This window comes from Chaetura pelagica, unplaced genomic scaffold (assembly GCF_000747805.2).
Source record: "Chaetura pelagica isolate M959 unplaced genomic scaffold, ChaPel_1.0 scaffold117, whole genome shotgun sequence".
Lineage (NCBI taxonomy): Eukaryota > Metazoa > Chordata > Aves > Apodiformes > Apodidae > Chaetura > Chaetura pelagica.
The window spans coordinates 6843244-6862531 of record NW_009954185.1 but is presented as its reverse complement, the minus strand read 5'-3'; the positions used below and the strand labels follow the sequence as shown (position 1 = coordinate 6862531).

General features: G+C 43.6%; 1 protein-coding gene across 2 annotated transcripts in view; it reads left to right on the top strand.

The window, feature by feature from the left end:
- WNT7B (wingless-type MMTV integration site family, member 7B) overlaps positions 1-19288 on the top strand; it is a 100945-nt gene that overhangs the window by 10333 nt on the left and 71324 nt on the right. The window lies entirely within an intron of this gene.

The following is a 19288-nucleotide window of genomic DNA, read 5'->3' as shown; positions in this document are numbered from 1 at the left end:
CTCTGAAATCGGGAGCCTTCTGTCTCCCTCGAGCATCCCTCCGGCCCGGGGCGCGGCGCGTCCCTCCGTGCCGGGACTCGGGGATCGGGCCCAGGAGAGCTCCGGGAAGAGCAGCGGGAGCTTCAGGCTCACCTCGGCTCGGGTGAACCCAGTTAGTGATGGGGAAAACCCGCCTCAGTATCCCCGGCCTCGCATTCCCTTTGGCCGCGGGGTCCGGGCGGATTTCCCTTCGCATCCCTGTGCCGAGCTCCCGGCGGGTGCAAAATCTGAGCTCCTACCCCTGAACTGTATGTGGACTTCTATAACCAGAGATATTTTTTTCTGTCTATGCGTGCACGGGAGCACATAGACATGAACAAGCACGTGCGCGTGTGTTTCCTCTGGGTGTGTGTTGTGTGTTTTCCGTGGGCTGTGGAAAAAAATGCAACCCACCGCTATGGAAGGAAAGTAGGAATAAACACACCCATAAAAAGAAACTGAACGCCTATTTTTACCTTCTTAATTATTAGTGAAATGCATATGCCTTGGCTACCGATTTTTAAAGGTGCTTGATTTATGGAAGCACTTCGGGTTTAATTCGGTTGGATGCTCTTGATTAAACCAGATAGCCAGAGCTGCGTGTTTCTGTTCACAGGCGGGCTATGTCTGCTGGTAGGTGACCAAGAGCTTGTAACAAAAAAAAATGGCAGTGCCATTTTATTATTAAAAAAAAAAACAAAACAGGAGGAAGGAGTCGTAATAAATAAATAAATACACCCTTTTAATATAAGCGTAGCCATATTTTTCTCAAAACCGTAGGAAATTACTATCCTACAAAGTTTTCCTTCTATAAATAGTTCAAATCTTGAAACAAAAGTTTTCAACCGCACACCAGATGCTGGGATGCTCGCGGTTTCCCTTGCTGTGTGACATAATTATAAGGTCCGAAAGCAAAAGCTATAGAAGTATAATAATAATACTAAGGCGACTGCTGAGGGGAAATACAAGGGAAGCAATGCTTGCTTTATTTAGAGCGAACTGCTTGGGGATCTTTTGAGCGCTGCCCCGCGACAATGAGGAGTTGTTGCGGAAAAAAGAAACGCTCCCTCGCCATTCCCTGCACCATCCCCAGTTCATCCCCTCAGCGGCAGGTCACTGGGAGCTGGACCCGCGGAGCCGGAGCCCCAGCGACTATTACAGTCCAGCAGAGCAGAAGGGAAAGGGATCAGGAGGTGAAACCCAACAAAGCGCAGTCCCAAAGAGACGCGCACCTCCCTCCATCCATCACTCCGGAGGGACGGAGCCGGTTGCCTCGTCGGGCAGACAGCAGCGTGCCCGGGGCCGGAGGGAAGAGCTGCCCGGCCCCTCTTTGCCCCAAGCTCTTTGCCATCCCCTGCCTCAGCCCCCGGCCGGGCTCGCTGCGTCTCAGCTGGGCAGCCCCTTTCACCCCCGTAAGCGGGGAGCAGCAGCGGGGGGAGCTGGGCACGCTGTGATGCTTTGCCTCGCTCCCGTCTCAGAGTTGAAAGAAAGAGGAGTTATTTCAGTTCTTAATGGATAGTAGCCTAGCGAACTTGTGGTGTTTATCTTGTGGGTAAATATACTTCTCTGGCTTACTAATGGTAGCTTTTAAAGATTAAAGCATAGTAGAGCCTGTTCGAGCATTATCTTCTGGTGCCCGTTTCTGCTACCCTCACTCTCTGGAGGGGAAGATGCTTCCCAAGCTGCTATTAACTGAGCTCTCATGCACTGTCAATGGTTACATAATTTTTGCCTGTGATCTCCACCATCTTTTGACTATGGGAACAACTCCTTGGCCTCGGCGTTGCTGGTCCTTCAGGGATAAAGATGAACCCATGTTCAAGGGGCAAGACGTAGTGGATAAGCAAACCACGTGTAGGGTGTCTGTGCTCTGCCTGTCTTGGTGTGTGTGCGAGGCAGGCTGAGGTGGGGGTGACATATGATGCAGCTCATTTATTCTGCTGGAAAAGCTGTAAAGCAAAAATCCCATTGCTATGAATCGGGATTTATCAGAATGAAAAAGGCAATCATGAAATGAAATGTCATCTTCAAAACTGAAAAGGCACCAGGGCCTCCGTGTTTTGAGTGCTCCAGCTGGGAAGAAAGTTGTAATGTCCTACATTACAAATTTGTTTAAATAACCAACTTCTTTACCAAATTGATTTCTATATTGTAAGCATGCTATCTGATAAAGTAATCTTCTGTGGGCTGCTTGCATACTAACCTTGGGCCCCCTGAGACACTGCAAACATTTTTACAACCAGAAGCAATTAGTGTCTGACTTTTTGAAAAAGAAAACTGACTGCAGCTAGAATAGCTGGCAGTAGCATGATTGATGCATTTTAATGCTCTGGACATATTTTGGTAATCCAATTACATATTTAAAGTATAAAACTGACATTTAATAATACCGATGTAATTAGTATAAATGTCTAAAAAACAGGATTATGTATAATACTTTTTGGCACTGTTTCTTGCAGTGTGTGTTTGACTGCATGTGTATCTATACACTTACACATATTTAGCTTCTTGGAAAGGTGGTGGTGAGAGTCTAACTTTCCATTTGTGTACTCCTTCCACTGTTCACCTTCTTTAGGGTTGGATGCATTCACCAGCAACATGAGAGTAGGTTGTTAAGAAGCTTATTTCAGAGATTATCTGCTGGTACCTAGACAGAGATGATTCAGTTACTTGCTATAAAGCCATTGGGAATAACTCGTAAGAGAGAGTGTGTGTGTATGTGGTAACAGCAGCATAAATCTTCAAATCAGCAACAGATTTTAAGATCATAATACAGCAAATAATTTGTATTAGTGAGTAGATATTACTGGCTGGTTAGGAAATGCAGAGGCAGAAAAATCCTCTGTGTGTCTTGCATCTGTTCTGCTGATGCTCCCATGTCCTTAGAATTCCACATCCTTTACAACAGGGCTTCTCCACACTGGTGGGAAGTAGGTTAGAAGAAATGCATATTTGTCATATGCCTGCAGGAAAGTACTCATGCTTAATCCCTAAAGATTAGGATTGCTGTGGACAGGCCCTGAGATTTGTCTCTTTGCTTGTGCAGAGCCGGAGGGAGCTACACAAGCAGAGAACAGCCAGTCTGCTCTTTGGTGCAGACCCTTCCAGAGGACAGCAGGCATGGCAATCAGCATGACTGTTGCTCCCACATTACCTGAAATAGTCAGGGCTACAAAATCTGGCCCACTCTTCCCATCCTGGTTAGATTAGGACTGTATTGACCTCTGTGATAAAACTGGCTGTTATGTGAACAGGATTATCCCTGGCTCAGTCACTGGGAAATCCATCATTCCCTATCCATCATTCTGCACCTTATTTACCCTATAACTGACACTGCACACTCTTTAGGGCAAGCTTGCTCTCCCAACCTCTATTTGTGCAGTGTCCTGTGCCTGAGGAGAGCTCTGCTGAGATCCTTAGGATACTCCTGTTACATTGTACTGTAATAATAGTAATATATAAAAGTATTTGGAATAGGTCCTCGACTTTACTATGTCTACACAGACATGTGTTGGCTTAGAGACAGAAGAGGTGACCCTTCAGAAGATATCAACTAATTTCAGGATCACCTAAAGCTAATGCTTTTGCTCAGCAGAAACAAGAAAGATAAAGAATATTTGCATGCTGGGCTGCCATAATCACTATGAAGTTCGCTTACCTGCCTGACACAGGTTATTTCCATGTACTGAAGCTACACACAAAGATGGAGAGTGTGATACAACTTCTTGGCACCTCTGGAAGATAAAGTCCACCATTTTTCTGATACTAAAATTTCCTGTCCAAAACCACAGAGGTTTGGTAAAACTATGACTGGACACCCCTCTCTCAGATGTTGTCTAGGCCAGGCATCCAAGTTCTGAGTATCCTTGAATCCAATGCATTTGGAGGTGGGCACCTCTCTCAATACCTTGTGGCAAGCAGATTCTGAGAATTAGACCTCTAGCACACCTTAAAATGGAAAAAAAAAAAAAAAAAAAAAAAAAAAAAAAAAAAAAAAAAAAAAGTAATGACTTAGGTAATTACAAGGAAAAGTGGCAGCATCCAGAGTTTCTAGGATGACAGTGTGGAATTATTACATGTGCTGCATTACTAACAAAATACAACAAGTGAATATAAAGCAACGTGAAATATTCAGATGAGTAGGTAAGATTAAATGCAGATATGCTTGCATATTAAACAAAGAACAAAGCAAATCCCTCAGAAGACAATTTTCAAAGGAGGTGTTAAAGAGCAAAACAAAGTGAGCTGCAATTATACAGTTAGACTGGCAAATACATTTTATGCAACTGAAAAAATGCACCATGTGTACCTGGCAATATGGCATGCTAAAGGTAGGATGGTGCCAAGTGTTTTCTCAGTGTATGGGACTGTGTAATTTGGACAGAAATACTGTCAGAGAGATTCCTAGACCCCAAAATACATTTTAACCCTCTAGTCCTCCAGAGTTACCACAAACAACAGAAAGCTAGGACCAGCTCTAGATCAAAGGAGTTCTGCAGACATGCTGACACCACGTGTTACAGAAGTGGTTAATGTTGCAAGCCTGATTTCTTCAGCCCATAACCTTTGTATATCATTTGATCCTCAGTGGACTCTCACTGGTGTCTTTCATGCATGCTGGCAAAACACCTTTGCCTGCTAACTACCTGACAGATGGCTTTTTGCAACTCCAAGTTCAACTGTCTGCTTGATTCTTCTCATTAGTTTTGTTCTTTCCTCCCTGATGCCTCGCTGCCCTCCTGCACAGCATTACCCCAACTTGCCCCAGGTATATAATTTATGTAGTATTACAGTAGCTCTCTCCATGCAAGAGCTGTATGAGAACCAGCCAGGCCTCTGGTCATGAGAACCATGACCAAAATATCTATTAACAAAAGCAAAACTTCCAAGACTTCTGGATTCTGGGATTGTGCCACGCACATGTGAATACCCTGGCAATGAGCTGAAGAAACTTGTCACTGAAAGCTTCGGGTTTACAAGCCCAGAATTACTTGGGAGGCTAAGAAAGATCAGGAGTTCAGGTACAGGAGTGCTCTGGAAGAAAAGCCAAGGAAGGCAGGTTCCTGGAGAATGTCTTTTAGTCTTTTAACGGTTATTAGCACCCTCTCCTCATTTACTCTTGTTTAATTCTCCCCCAAAGGTAAAAGGATACAGTTTTCTTCCATTATGGAGAGCTGCATGGGACTTGCTGGCTGCTTCTTGTTAAGACAACTCCTATGTATTTGCTTTAGCTACAACACCTGCATAAGGAGCATTGCAAATACTTGAACTAGAGCAAATATGAAGAAATTCTAGATACAGAGACTTAAAGAGAGTTAAATTTTTTTCAGTAGGCTTTTCTGTCCATATGCAGTGTATTTCTATGACTTTGCTCTTTTGTTACTGCCTAAATGTTGTTAGGAGAAAGCTTCAGAAGAAGGCACGGAGTTGTCTTTTCCATGATTTCCTCTTGGACTTTCTTTCTAAAAGGCAGTTTTCTTTGTTAATGTGGTGGAGCTGAAAGCTGCTTATTCAATTCTAATAAGGTATAGGCAACTTGTCTAAAGTTAGGATAGTTAAGGTCAAATAGTTGCTCTCATAATAAAAAAAATCTTCCTTCCACTAGGATCTGACAGTAAGATGATTATCACCTATTAATTATTTTTACAGCAAATCATGCCTTCTCTGGAAAATATGAAGACAGACTAAATTAGAGAGTTATTGTATCTTTTTCTGGAAATAATTTTTATTGTGCATACAGTGTGTACCCATGTCATGGTTGCATTTTTGAACATTTATTTTCTTTTCAGCCTATACTTGTGGATCAGATTTCCCTCATGGCAGAAACCCACAAAGAATAAAATTCACATTTATGCAGAAATCCCACTTAATCATCATGGTGACATAGTCTTTGTTCCAGCTCTTTGTCCAAGGTCAAATTTCACCCTGAGTTCCTAAGGAGTAAGAAAAAAAGGACATCCAGTGGTACAGCAAGTGTGCAAAGGAAGGGAAGAGCTAGCCTCAGATGTTTAACATGTGGCAGAAGAATTTGCTCCTCTGAGGGGGCACCAAGTCCACTAGTCACTGTACTGCAACTCTCACTTTTTTTTATTTGAAGTAGAGCCACCCTGTTGCTAATCATTGGCACCACTTTCAAAACTTGCTTGAACTCCAGGGACTTCACTGGCAGATTTGTGGTGCAAAGCTAATGCTGATGAGTTGTATCTTCCACCAGCACGTACCTGGAATGCACAACAAAGGCATTCAAAAATATTTTCTCCTGGGTGGCCATCACTATAACTCTGTGCAGACTTTTGGGAAGCTCTTATATCTTGTCTTTTCATTCTTGAGGGCCAGACACTTCCTCTCCCTAGACTTTCATCCACAGCTCAGCAAGTTACTAAGGTGGGAATGACTCTGTTGAAGTCAAGGGAGTGACTCTGGTGCAAGTGAGAGGAGAACCAAACGTAAAGTCAGCACAAGCTTTGCTCTTCCATTGTCCATTTGAGTACAGCCTTGGCACAGGCTGTCATATTATGCAGTTTAAAGGGAATGTGGCCATATTTCTCAGGAACATAAAGCAAAAGCAATATTAATAGGAGCTATGTCAGACAAAACCCAAAATCAGTTCTATGGGCTATTGGAAGAACCGTTATGGCCTCTGGAGCCAGTAAGAGCTGAAGTAAAAACAAAATGCTATTTATTTTTTGAGGGGAGAAGCACTTCAAAAGCACTGTGGCATTTGCTTATTACGTGTGAGGCATTATAGGGCAGACCAGCTTTCAAAGCTGGAAGTGAGCATAAGCCATAAAGATATAAACCACTGTCTGCCTGCAAGTAGCACCTGGAAAACAATTTGAGGTGCATTTAATTTAAAATTGTTGAAGTACTGCAGTACTGGGAGTGGGTATCATATCCACCTTCCTAATCTGGCTGAACTTTATGAAATGTGACTACTATTTAATAATAGTTTCTTTCATTAAAGGATCGTAAGTGAATTAATCCTCCCTATATTCAAGTGAACTGAGCAAGGATCATTTCACTCACTGCTGGGGTGGAATGCAGCACCCAGTAGAACTGTATGGACATGCAGGACCAGCACTGGTCCTAACATCCCCAGTAGCAAGGCAAGAAAGTATCTGGAAAAGCCCAAAGGTATCTCTGATTGACCAGGTCCTTAGACAAGGCAGTGGGGTAGCCTCTTTTTTCCACCCTTCTCTATGGTGAGTTTTGCTGTGTAGTGAAGACAGGCAATGTCCAAGACTGGACCAATGCCTGAAATGCTGAATAGCAGGATGCTGACTTCTGCCTGCCTCAGTTCCCCACAGCTTTAGTAGGGCAACGCTGGCATGGCTTGGAGGTAGGGGAGGGGCAGGAGAGCGAAGCTGCCACAGCACTTTGAAAAAGGAAAATGCAGTGTAAGTGCCACGTCATTACTTTCAGTGACTCTCTTCCGACCACAAGCAGCGGAGACAGCATGATTGTGTCTCATCTGAAACATGGCACCACTATCACCTGCTTCAACACCATGTCCAATGTGGCCCTGAGGAGAGGGCAGGGGGAAAGCACCACTTGCCAAAGTCAGGAGCATCATTTCTGACGGTGCCTCCTCCTCCCATGGGAGCCAGCCAGCCACCCATGGACACAGCTGAGCAATTCTTGGCTGAGGAGAGCCGCTGGCCTTGGGGTGTGAGGTGGCTGGTGGCAGGCTGGGTAGCAGGCAGGACATGGTTAAGGGAGTGCTGAGGGGAATGGCAGCATCTCTCATGACTCCTTTGGCTGCTGGCCAGAGAGCCATGTGACTCCTTGGTTAAAAGAGTCCTCTCAAGCATGAGACACTTTTTTTCCCCCCTCTGGTTGTACCTTTTCTTTTCTGAACTTAAAAGAAAACAAAACATACCCACAAAACTTTCCACATTAAAGTTGTATTTTAGTCTGATGACTAAGGGTGAGAAATTCAAGGGGAATGATGAGGAAGGAGAACATTTCTGAATCAGACCTGTTGTGCTGAGCCTTAAAGGAGAGGAGGGTTTTGCTGGATGGAGAACAGCACTGCTGTACAGCATGGTGAGCAAGGAGCAAAGGACAGGGCTTAAATCTATTCCCTGCTGCTGTGGGCTACAGCTGAGTGTGTCAGAGAAGCTTCAAATCCATTGGACTTTGATGCTATCAAAAGGGTGGGAGTATGAATAAATATGGCTTCATCTGATTAACAGTAAATTACTTTTTCTCCACTCCCATGGCCTAAAGGGTACATCATCCAGCTTTACAGTTTTTGGTTGTTTTCTTTAATTGGTACCTCTCATCACAGTATCTGAGCACCGCCCATAACAATTAGATTGGCACATCCCTAGTGTAGACTTCTTGGAGTCTTTTGTTCTTCTCCCTTCTCTGTCTCTGGGGAGCTCTGCCTAGGGTAGGTGCTTCTGAGGGGAGGGATGGGGTCAGGTTATTGTTGTTAATGTCACTCCGGTTATGTTGTAAAGGGTATATCAAAGAGGAAGTTCTGGCACTATGACCTAAAGGTCACCAGACTCTGGATTAGTCTAATCTCTGAAAGTTTGTTCCCTAGACAGATCTTTTCGACCGAGAATAACTTACCTCTGGGCTTGGAGCTTTGTCTTGTGTTTTACGCTCTTCGTTGTTCCAGAGGAGCTCCACAGCCCTGGCAGGGGCAGAGGCTTGGTCTGTTTTCCCTTGATCCACTAATTGCTGTGTGGTGGTTAGGCTTCACACCTTGAACTGGAGATGAAAGAGTAGAGGTGGGAAGGATTTACTTGCAGAGGCAATATGCCCAGTGTAAGCTCACCTGGACACATGCAATCTCCTTTGAAGCCGGCATGCCGTTTTTATGGTCAGAGCACTTTGGAAGCCATAGAGCCTGTGTCTCACTTCAGCTTTGTCCTCTTGTGGGAGAAAAGGGCAAAACATTTTTAAAATTGTCAGCAGGGCAATTTTTTCGGGCTCCTCCATCTGTTCGAGTCTGTTGTAGGCTGCACTGAATGGCTGGAAAAGCTGTGGCTGGAGAGTGGCAAGTTCAGGGATGTCCATTAACCAGTAACACACAATGCAAGCATGCTGAGGACGTGAGGGGTGTGGGAGAGGATTTAGAAACAACACCTTGCTCCCCAAATGCAGACATGTTTCTGAGCAGTACCAAGGCATTGTCTTGGTGTAAATGCTCAATTTTAAGGAATGCACTTGAGACAAGCATGTGTGCCTGCCCCTGTGTGCTCCTCTCCCCACCCCAACTATGCAGCATGCCAAAGCCAGCTCCTCAGCAACAAGACTTGGCAGGTGGCACCTGATGAGATAATCATGCCCCTGGGACATTAGGAGGCATGAGGTGCAGCCAGGTGCTCTTAATCTGTCCATGGGTGTGATTTTCTGTGGTAACCACACCCTCAAGTGTTGTCTTATTGCAATTAGGAAATTTGTTCAGTTTAGGTCAAGTACTTCTATTAGGGTGCTCTTCACATCTAACATGTGTTGGCATGGCAGGAGCATGTGGATGTCCAGGGTCATGCAATACGCTGTGCTGAGTGGTGCTCCTGCAGCTAACAGGAAGAGGGCCTGGCTCTCACCACTTTGCTCTCAGCTCATTTCCAAACCTGGACCTTCCCTTTACAAAGACCCACTCATCTGAGCATTAATTCCGATGTAAATAAAACCCAATGGAAATGGCTCTCTGGGACAAGGCATTTTTGTGCAACAGACAAGGAACCTTGAGAGTTTGCCGCTTTTGCTTCCTGGGATTTCAATTTTGTAAGAATTGCTTTACAAAATAAAACGTATGAGGGCCATACTGCAGGAAAGATCAAATGACAGTTCCTTCTGGTAGGTAGAAAAGGCCTGGTTTTCACAGGCTGGCTTGCACTTCAGCCTTACTATAGGTACGGAAGCTAGGTGTTGAAGTACTCTGGTAGTGGAAAATACCGATCTGATAGATAAAGTCAGATAAAGACTTGATGTAACAAAGTACAACAAGCAATGAGGTGCTATGGCTATCACAGAGGTTTATAGGAAAGGGGAGCCTCTAGCTGCTGGCAGAATTCATTCCCTGTGTCTTGGGCAGAACTGACATTGTTTGCTGTGTCTGCTGCAATTCTGTAAGAGGTATAAAATGAAACAGCACAGAAGTGGCTTCAAGGGCTGCCAAGGTTTTGGGGTGACTTTGGGGAAGCCTTTCCCAGCTCTGCACTGCAGTTCCTCTTCTAGCGTTGCCAGCTTGGACTGCAAGCTGGGGAAGGTCTCTCCATGTCTTTGCACAGGGAAACACATAAAAATGTGTGCTATTTGCCCTTCACTCAGCTATCCTAGGTGCTGCCTTGTTTAAGTTAGATTTTGGCTCCATCCAACCATTGCCTGAATAGTGGCAGGGGTAGCTCACAGTATTTTACTAGGACAGTGCTGTTTCTTGGGAAAAAAGTGGCAAAATCCATCAAGTCACTGAGGAAGATCTCCTACACTGGGTAAAAATAAATCAGAAGGACTGGTGTATTTTACCTCTCTGAAAATGAAAAGCAATTTCAGTGCTAACAATAGTCCTGCTTTTCTTCATATTGCACAGATATGTTTTTTGAGGTGTACCAGATCCTTGCTTACATGATAGTTGCCATTGTATACCTAATTAGAAATCAGCTTTAGCTTTCTGACAATAGCTGGCACAGATTATATTCACCCTAGGACATCTTGTGAGATAATTAAAATGATGACTGACAACATAGCACAGCAAAAGGAATGTTTCTCAAAGTAGAGCTGCTTTACAGGTTGCTTGTAGGCATTTTGTTAAATGCAGTCCTTGGTATAACCACCCTGGCTCTGATGAATTGTCCAGAAATCTGGTGTCTTAGTTTTTGAGAGCAAATCCTGAAATTATCTCAGTTTCTGACTCCGTTCTAAATTCATGCTTAAGCACATGTATATGAATATACTGCTTATGAAGGGTGCCTGAATCACAGCCCTGGAAAATGAATTCCTCTCCTTGCCCACAAAACCAGTACAGCACAAGCAGAGGGTGTGTGAGCTTCCCCACTCCACCCCATCCTTGTGTCTCATCCATGGCCTAGAGGGGCAACCTCTAGCTAGGCATAAGCGGGTGGCTCAGTCTCTGTACTTATTTAATCCTTGGCCAACCTGCTAAGGCTGCCAGTAAGGGTGCCAATTGTGGTGGTGGTTTCTGTGATGTGGATAGTTGTCCACTGGGAACTGGATTAAGACCATCAACTGATTTCAAATACTCTAGGCCACAAAGCATCTGCCAAACGGTAACCATTTTTTTGGTCACTACTGACTTGGGTCATGTTTGGATCAGCGATGAAAGGCTCCAGATCCCCATACCAGTCCCCTGAGCCATACAGTTTCCCGGAATAATTTTTTTTGAAAGAAGGAAAACATGATTTATTGTCCTAGGTTCTACTTTGATCTGCCAATTTCATTGTGCGTTTTGGCCCCTTAAGGTGCTTAGTTTTCGTGACTTGCTTGTAGAGGGTGCAGATGCTGGGTAAGATTTTGAAGATGGCAGGTGGCAGATCCACGTGGTGTGATCCAAAATGAGCTCTCAGAGGTAGTTGATTACACACTCTGGCACCTCAGCTGGCATTGTATTCAGAACGTAAACTGATCTTACACCTTCAAACTTTTCACACAGTCCCTCAGCAGGAGAACTACCATTACATTGAAGAAGGTTACATTGCTTCCTTTTCCCTTTTGTTCTTTGGGAGATACCTAGATATCTGTGTCAGATCTGTGGCATCCACCAGCTTTGCTGGTAGCTCTTCCAGCAGCTAATTATATTATCAGTGGTCCCACCACAAACTATCCTGTATGCTCAACAGCACCTCACATTGTCAGGAGAGGACTTATTTCACAGATGCTGTGGAACTGCTGGTAGAGGTAGAGACAAAATATTTTGGCTGAAGTCCCACAGTCCAGCAGTGCAGGGAACTGGAGTAAAGTTTTCTTGATCTCAGCCTAGCCCCCAAAGCATTAGCAGTCACAGAATTACAGACTTGTTCTGGTTTGAAAAGACCTTTAAGATCATCAATTCCAACCTATAACCTAGCACTGCCAAGTCCTCCACTTAACCATGTCCATAAGCAACACATCTACAAGTATTTTATATACCTCCAGGGACAGTGACTCAACCACTTCCCCAGGCAGCCTGTTCCAGTGTTTGATAGCCCTTTCAGTGAAGAAGTTTCTCCTAATGTCTAATCTAAACCTCTCCTGGTGCAATATGAGGCCATTTCTTCCTGTCCTGTTTGTTGCTTGTTACTAGGGAGAAGAGACTGACCCCTACTTTGCTACAACCTTGTTTCAGGTAGTTGTAGAGAGTGATAAGGTCTCCCCTCAGCCTCCTTTTCTCCAGGCTAAACAACCTCAGCTCCCTCAGCCACTCCTGATAAGACTTGTTCTCCAGATCCTTCACCAGCTTGGTTGCTGTTCTCTGGACTCGTTCCAGGACCAAAATGTGATTCTTGTAGTGAGGGGCCCAGAACTGCACACAGGATTTGAGATGTGGCCTCATCAGTGCCCAGCACATGGGGACAATCACTTCCCTCCTCCTGCTGGCCACACTATTTCTGATGCAGGCCGGGATGCTGTTGGCTTTCTTGGCCTCCTGGGCACACTGCTGGCTCATACTCAGCTGGCTGTCGATCTACACCCCCAGGTCCTTTTCCTCTGATCAGCTTTCCAGCCACTCTTCCCCAAGCCTGTAGCGTTGCATGGGGGTTGCTGTGACTGAAGTGCAGGACCCAACACTTGTCTTTGTTGAACCTCATATAATTGTCCCTTGCCCATCGACTCAGCCTGTCCAGATCCTTCTGCAGAACCTTCCTATCCTCAAGCAGATCAACACTCCCACCCAGCTTAATATCTGCAAATTTACTGAGGGTGCACTTGATCCCCTCAGCCCAATAATTGATACAGATATTAAACAGAATTGTCTCCAGTCCTTTTTTCCAGCACACCTGAGAGGGGAGCAGTTGAAATTCTGAGATTAGCTGTCAATGAAGAATATTGTTTCCTATGACCATGTCTCTCACCCAGAGAAGCTCAGTCTCAGAGAATGACTAGGATGAGAAGCAGATTATCAACATGATAAAGAAATGTCTTCACGGCCTTTCTTGGATAAAGTAAAGCTGCACAATATTTGCCATGAGTTCTTCCTTGAGCTGAAACAAATCTTAGGAGGAGACTGGATTTTTATTTCCTGGGGGTAATTTACATTTACACTAGCATGAAGGCACATCTTTACTTGGATTAGTTCCTCAGAACAGTGAGTCAGCTACCACTTTCTTCTCTATTACATGTGAAAGTGAGGCATGCTATGATATCAAAGGAGTGACTGTTAAAATTACAGATAATTCTGAGCATATCCTTTACACCTATGGGTGCTCAGAAGCAACAGATAGAGGAAAAAACAGTGGTATTGAGTTGATGATATTGTAAGATCGTGGTAGAATCTGCTTTCTAACACAGAAGAAAAGTGTCAGGAGCATCTTGTCAGTAAATATCTCACTGTTTTGTTGGTATTAGATTGTGAAGCATAAATTTTTGGATTTCCTTTAATTTTGTTTAAAATAATTAAAAAACTATTTAATTCAACATATCCTTCCACTGGAAAAATTGTTTCTCTTAAGAGAAATAGAAGAAGATGGAAAAAGAGGAAAATTGGTGTCTGGGAGATTATATACAGTCATATAGATATTTATAGAAATCATAAATCTTTAATTCTTAAAAAATAAATACATCACTATCAAGCTTTTTTTTTAAAAAAATATTTTTTTTAATTATTATTATTTGGAGCCCTTTTGTGCATATTTTCTCTTTCCAGAATAGCAGCTTCCCTTTCAATAGCAGCTGAGGCTTAAATTCCAGAAAACACATGGATAAATGTAAGCATCCTGGTTTAAGAGAGCTTGTAGTTACATGCATTTAAGCAAACTGTGTTGAAAACGTAGAAGACACAGGACATGTACAGTGTGTAGCACCCTCATATATTCCTCAAGTACAAAAGGATTCCAATAAATGCTCAACCCTTTCCTAAACCAAGTTCTACATTTGGGTGATAAGTCTCAATTTTACTTTTTCTCTAGCAAACTCATGAAAAGTGAGCTGAAAACAGAGTGTCAGAGTGTCAGTGAAATCTCAGCTTGGAACATGTAAGTTCATATGATTAAGTCAGATTTTTCCTTGCAGCCTCTTGGCAGTGTGTGAGGACCAAACTTACTATCTCAGGAGTTCTGAGATGAAAGGTGATGTGGAGTGATGGGCAGTGAGGCAGCGACAGTAGAGTCAGGGCCTGTGTGTTTCCCAGGGAGAAAGGAGTGGAGAACATTATGGGATGGAAATCCCAACAGGAGAAGAGTGAGTGATCAAGGAAGAGAAGAAAAGAAGGAGCCCAGCAGCTGGAAGGAATAAAGTGAGAAGTCAAGGAAGCATGAAAAACAGAAAAGATGGAGTTGGAGAATAAAACAAGCTTTAGGATGGTTGCCAGAGAGAGAGGAAGTTCTTGGGAGGCTCAGCATTTAGCTGAATCATTGCTCAACCTGTCTTGTTGATCTAATTCATGGGCCTAACAGCTGGTCAGAAATTTAATCACCAAGAAGAGATTTTTTGCAACTCAGCATGAGGACCACAGCCTGGAGAGGAGTGTAGCCTGCAACCAGGAGGCAAGTGTGGAGTTAGGAGGTATGAGTGAAAAGTGTGAACAGAACAGCCCAGGAAACAGACCTCAACCCACAGGCATCCTCTGTGCTGCTGAGGCTCATTTGCCCCAAAAAGGGTGTGACTGACCATCACTGGTCAGGAAGAGAGACAACAAAGGAAAGAACACAACTCATAACTTCAGCTAGTAGAGGATGATCCCCCTTGTGAGGAGGGAGCAGGGGGAGTGGTGCAGGAGAGGGAATGTAAAAAAATGGTAAGAGACAAAGAACAGTTTACATCAATAAGAGAATTTGGCTTTGGAAGAAGATTTTCTGCATGGTTGCTCCACATAAATTGTGCTTAGCTCTACAGCTGCAGGATTTTGGGGTCTCCGATGAGGTTTTTCAGGGCATGTAAGGACAGTTTTGGAACTCCCAAGGAAAATTTTACTATTTAGCATCCCAATATGTTACCATCCAGAAAACCTTTAGCCTTATGAGAGTGCACTTTTAAGTGTAGAGATTCAGAAGTGCTTTAATACTAATGGATAACAGGACAAGGATTAATAAAAGGTCATGGATTAAAGGCTCACTTTACAGCATTTAATTTGTGAGCATTGGGGTAAATGTACTCTTTGACCTGAGTTTCCACATCTGGTGTGTGTAATAGCAACACATAATACTGCAATTCTTCAATTGCAGCAAATGCTGTGCAATACTGGTGTGCAAAGCTGAACTGGAATAGTCACTACAGAGGGGATGCTCAGCTTTTCCTTCCTCTAGACCATGTATTCATTTCAAAAGCCAAACTTTCAGAGGGTATAGTATTGTTTGGGTGCAGCCAAACCATGAAGGATTTTCTTCTCAGATTAAATGTAGCTTTTCTTCCCATCCCTAGAGCTAACCCTTTTCAATATTTCTGCTGACTGGGATCCAGTTTTTAAAATACATATAGGAGATATTGCTTGGCACAGAATAGAGACCTTGGCTTTCATAGCATCTGTACACTCTCAGGGTCTAGTTTATTACTTTGCAAAGTATTTTTGGGATATATCTGTGTTTATATAAAACTAAGTCCAGTGCCATGCATATTGCACATCTCTCTCTTCGTTTCTGTTGTTTTTTCTTTTTTTTTTTCAAGGACACAAAGACATATAAAGGGTTTATAGGATACAGAAAGACTCCAGAGAAGATCTTTTATGACTGGCTATGAGTGGTTTTGAGATCTTCTTTTTAGTTTTGTTTAGAGTTCTCTTCCCAAAGCTGCACACACTTTAGCTGAAATTGCTGCCTCGTAAACATATACATGATTTCAATCTATGTCTCACAATCCTGATTCTCAAAGTTTCACTCAGCAATTTTTACTAAGGACATATATGTGTAGACCTAGGATGAAGCAAATGTTAATGTAAGCTGGCTATTCTATGTCAACCTTCTGAGGAGCCAGGTGCTTCCTGGCAAATACCTGCAGAGAGACTTGCTCACGTGTTCAGCAACAAATGCTGGCACACACGTGCAGTCACCCAGGCAGAAGAGTAAATGCTAACTCCAGTGCTTCCAAGCTGAGAACACATATCTGGGCAAACATAGGTTATTATAACTCTGGACAGCAAACCACAAAGGCATTCAAAGAATCACCACCACAACATTTTACAGAATATTATTACAACTGTCACCAGCAGTTCTGTCAGAAATCTGAAAATTGCAAAAGACAAAATTTAACTACTGAGGAGCAGGAAATTCTCAAAAATTGTCTGGCACTATGCTGGCACATTTCAGATGGGATAGAAAAATGCTGGGCTTTGCTGCTAACAATCCTGCAGAGCTCAGGGGGAAGACTAATAACAGAATGATACCTGCACCTCTTCCTTTAAAATCCTGCATGGAATCTCATTAGTATTTTTATGCCTTCTTGCTCACCTCTCTATTGCACCAGCTCTGGAGCTGGATGAGCTCCAAGGTCTGACTTGAACACTGTACTCCATCAAAATCTCCAATCTCATTAGAGCTGTGTCTTTGGAAACAAGTTTGAATTTTATAAGAGGGAATATAAACAGAGCTGTGCTTATTTGGCCTATACCTGCAAGAACAAAATGTGTCACAGTAACATTGCAGTTACATTATACCTCTGAAGTCACATAACACATATGGTTGGGAATGACCTCTTGTGCTATCAAAGGACTTACTTTGTGCATTTATATATTCTGACACAAAATACATGGTGCTTTGTGTTGGTCCAGATTTTAATTGTGCAATATTAAAGCTTCCCATGGTATCTCACTTATACAAGAGGTTTTCAGAGGAGAAGTAGAGATTTGGACACAAGTATCTGGGAGTTGGCACTTGGGAAGCTTCCACAGAAAGGGGTTTTGGTGGCTTAAATCCCCTGGGATATCTTCTAGAAGGGAGGTGGAGCAGGGCTGTTATGCAAAGGTGCAGAATTTGAATTAGTTCTTTAAGTCCCCCAGCAAACAATGTCTCAGAGGAACCTTCTCCTTGCTGCATCCCTTTTTGCTGCTACTTTAACCACCAGTGATCCATGAGCTCATTGCCTAAAAGCTTTTGGTTGCATTGTTAGGAGTGAAGTTTTTAAGTACACTCATTACCATTTTCACCAGACTTTAGGAAGAGCAGATTTGTAGCATGGACTGTGCAGCTCACATTTCTCTCAGAGATACTGTTTCAGACTCCTTGCAGGCTGAGGGGAACAGCAAGGTGAAAGCAGTTTGTGTGTTGAAGGGCTAATGAACTAGTTAAGAAGGTACTCAGAAAGGTGCTGCAGCTTCTAAACAGTGTGCAAAGACATGTTGATGTGGTTCGCCCCAATTACTGTCTGCATGAGAGCCTGCCAGTATATGTGCAAAATGTTGCTGGGTGTGTGTAAACTTCTGCCAGCAAAGACTTTTTGCCTCTGTCATCAGGTGTTCCAGCGATGGCTTTCCTGGAGCCCCACACATGGGTACGAGCAGACCCTGTAGGCACTCCTGGATGCTGGGATGTGATTGCAGCCAGACAACACCCATCATGATGACTGGCGGTGCCTGCTTTCTGTGTTCTTGCTTGATGCTGTGTGCAGACAAAAAGATTTAACCTAGAAATACCTGAGAGAGTTATAAACCGTATTATTTTTACTACTGGTCCTGCCCACCTCCTTCTAAAGCTGGATGTTTTTCATACAAAGAGTTCAGGGACTTGTCCATGATGTGGCACTAGCATTGTGGAGTTGTGAAAGTGCCCAGTTGTGCAAGTGTCCAGCTGTGAAAAATCCCTTCAGCTGACACTGCCCTAATGACCTGGCAGTTGCTGTAGATCTGGGAACTGAAGTTCAGCAACACATCATATCACTTTGATCCCAATACTCTATGGGATATTTTGTTTATCTACTGTAGTTATTTGCCATCAGGAGAACAAATGCAACTGTACTTTTGTAAGTGTAGGAAGCCTCCTGGTTTACAGGCCACGGGGCAAATGGGAACATGTTGAAACAGGAGTGCTTTTCAGGCAACCTGGGGCCACTATCTATGTGAAGGTGTGGATTGTCCCAGTGTCAGTATGATAATATAAGGCCCAGAAATGGGTGGAAGACAGTGCCTAGCTCTTCGGTGGTACAACACTCTCCTTTCCAGCAGTAATGATTTGTAAGATATTACACATGAAGCTTGTAAATCATGCAAAGCTGATTGTTGCATCTCTGACATAGGAAATACTAATTATGAGGGGGGGGGAATATGTTTATTTGTGCGCTAGTGGTTTTATTACTGCTGCTTAGGCCTGGAACTTTGGAAGTGGCTGCAGCAAGTTAAGCAGAGTGCAAGAAGTGCAGGATAAGTAACATAGGAGGCATTTCCACAGTTAACCAGCTGATATCACCATAATGTAAGTGATATCAACGTATGTGCTGAACAAACCAATTTGTTGTATTGGGTTCCTGCCTAGCTCAGTTCAGCAAGAGACTGACATTTTGTGGCCTAATTTCACCAAAGTACTTAAGCCTGGGAGTATCCTTACTGGCTCTGGTTTGTGCTCAGTGGGAACACGTGTCTTAAAAAATTTCCACACGTTCTTCAGAGCATTTCTGAAGCCCATGCCTGGTGTGCTCCGTGGGATGAGCACTGAAAGGCTGTGTCATCAGCAGCCACTGGTGACGTGTGTGCTTCAGTCACAGCACGCTCCCTCGGGGGAGCCATTGCTTCACCCCTCTGTTTTCAGTCACATTTTTTTCCTGACCAAGGTTGTTTAGTTTGTTCCTTTTCTCTTGGACCTTTGCTTGGACAGTTTGTGTTGGTTTTTAAGAGCTGTCTTTAACGCAGGAGCTCAGACCCTCTCTGGGAAATCTGCCTGCAATCATCAAAACTGAAAGGGACAAATCTGCATCTGCAACGTGCTGAGTGTGTAACGTCATGCAGATGCCTAAAGGAGATATGAGCTCTTTAGGAAATCAGACTGCTCCTGCACTGGAAATCTGGTTTTCAACTATTTGGAACATCTGAGTGCTGGACAGATTTCCTTTTAATTATCACCCCTAGCACTGTTAAAACTTACTGAAGGTAATCACCTTCTCTGAAAGCCCGGAAAACAGTAATTCTCACACATATGTGTGCAATTGTCCATATATACAGCTGAAGATTCAGGCATTC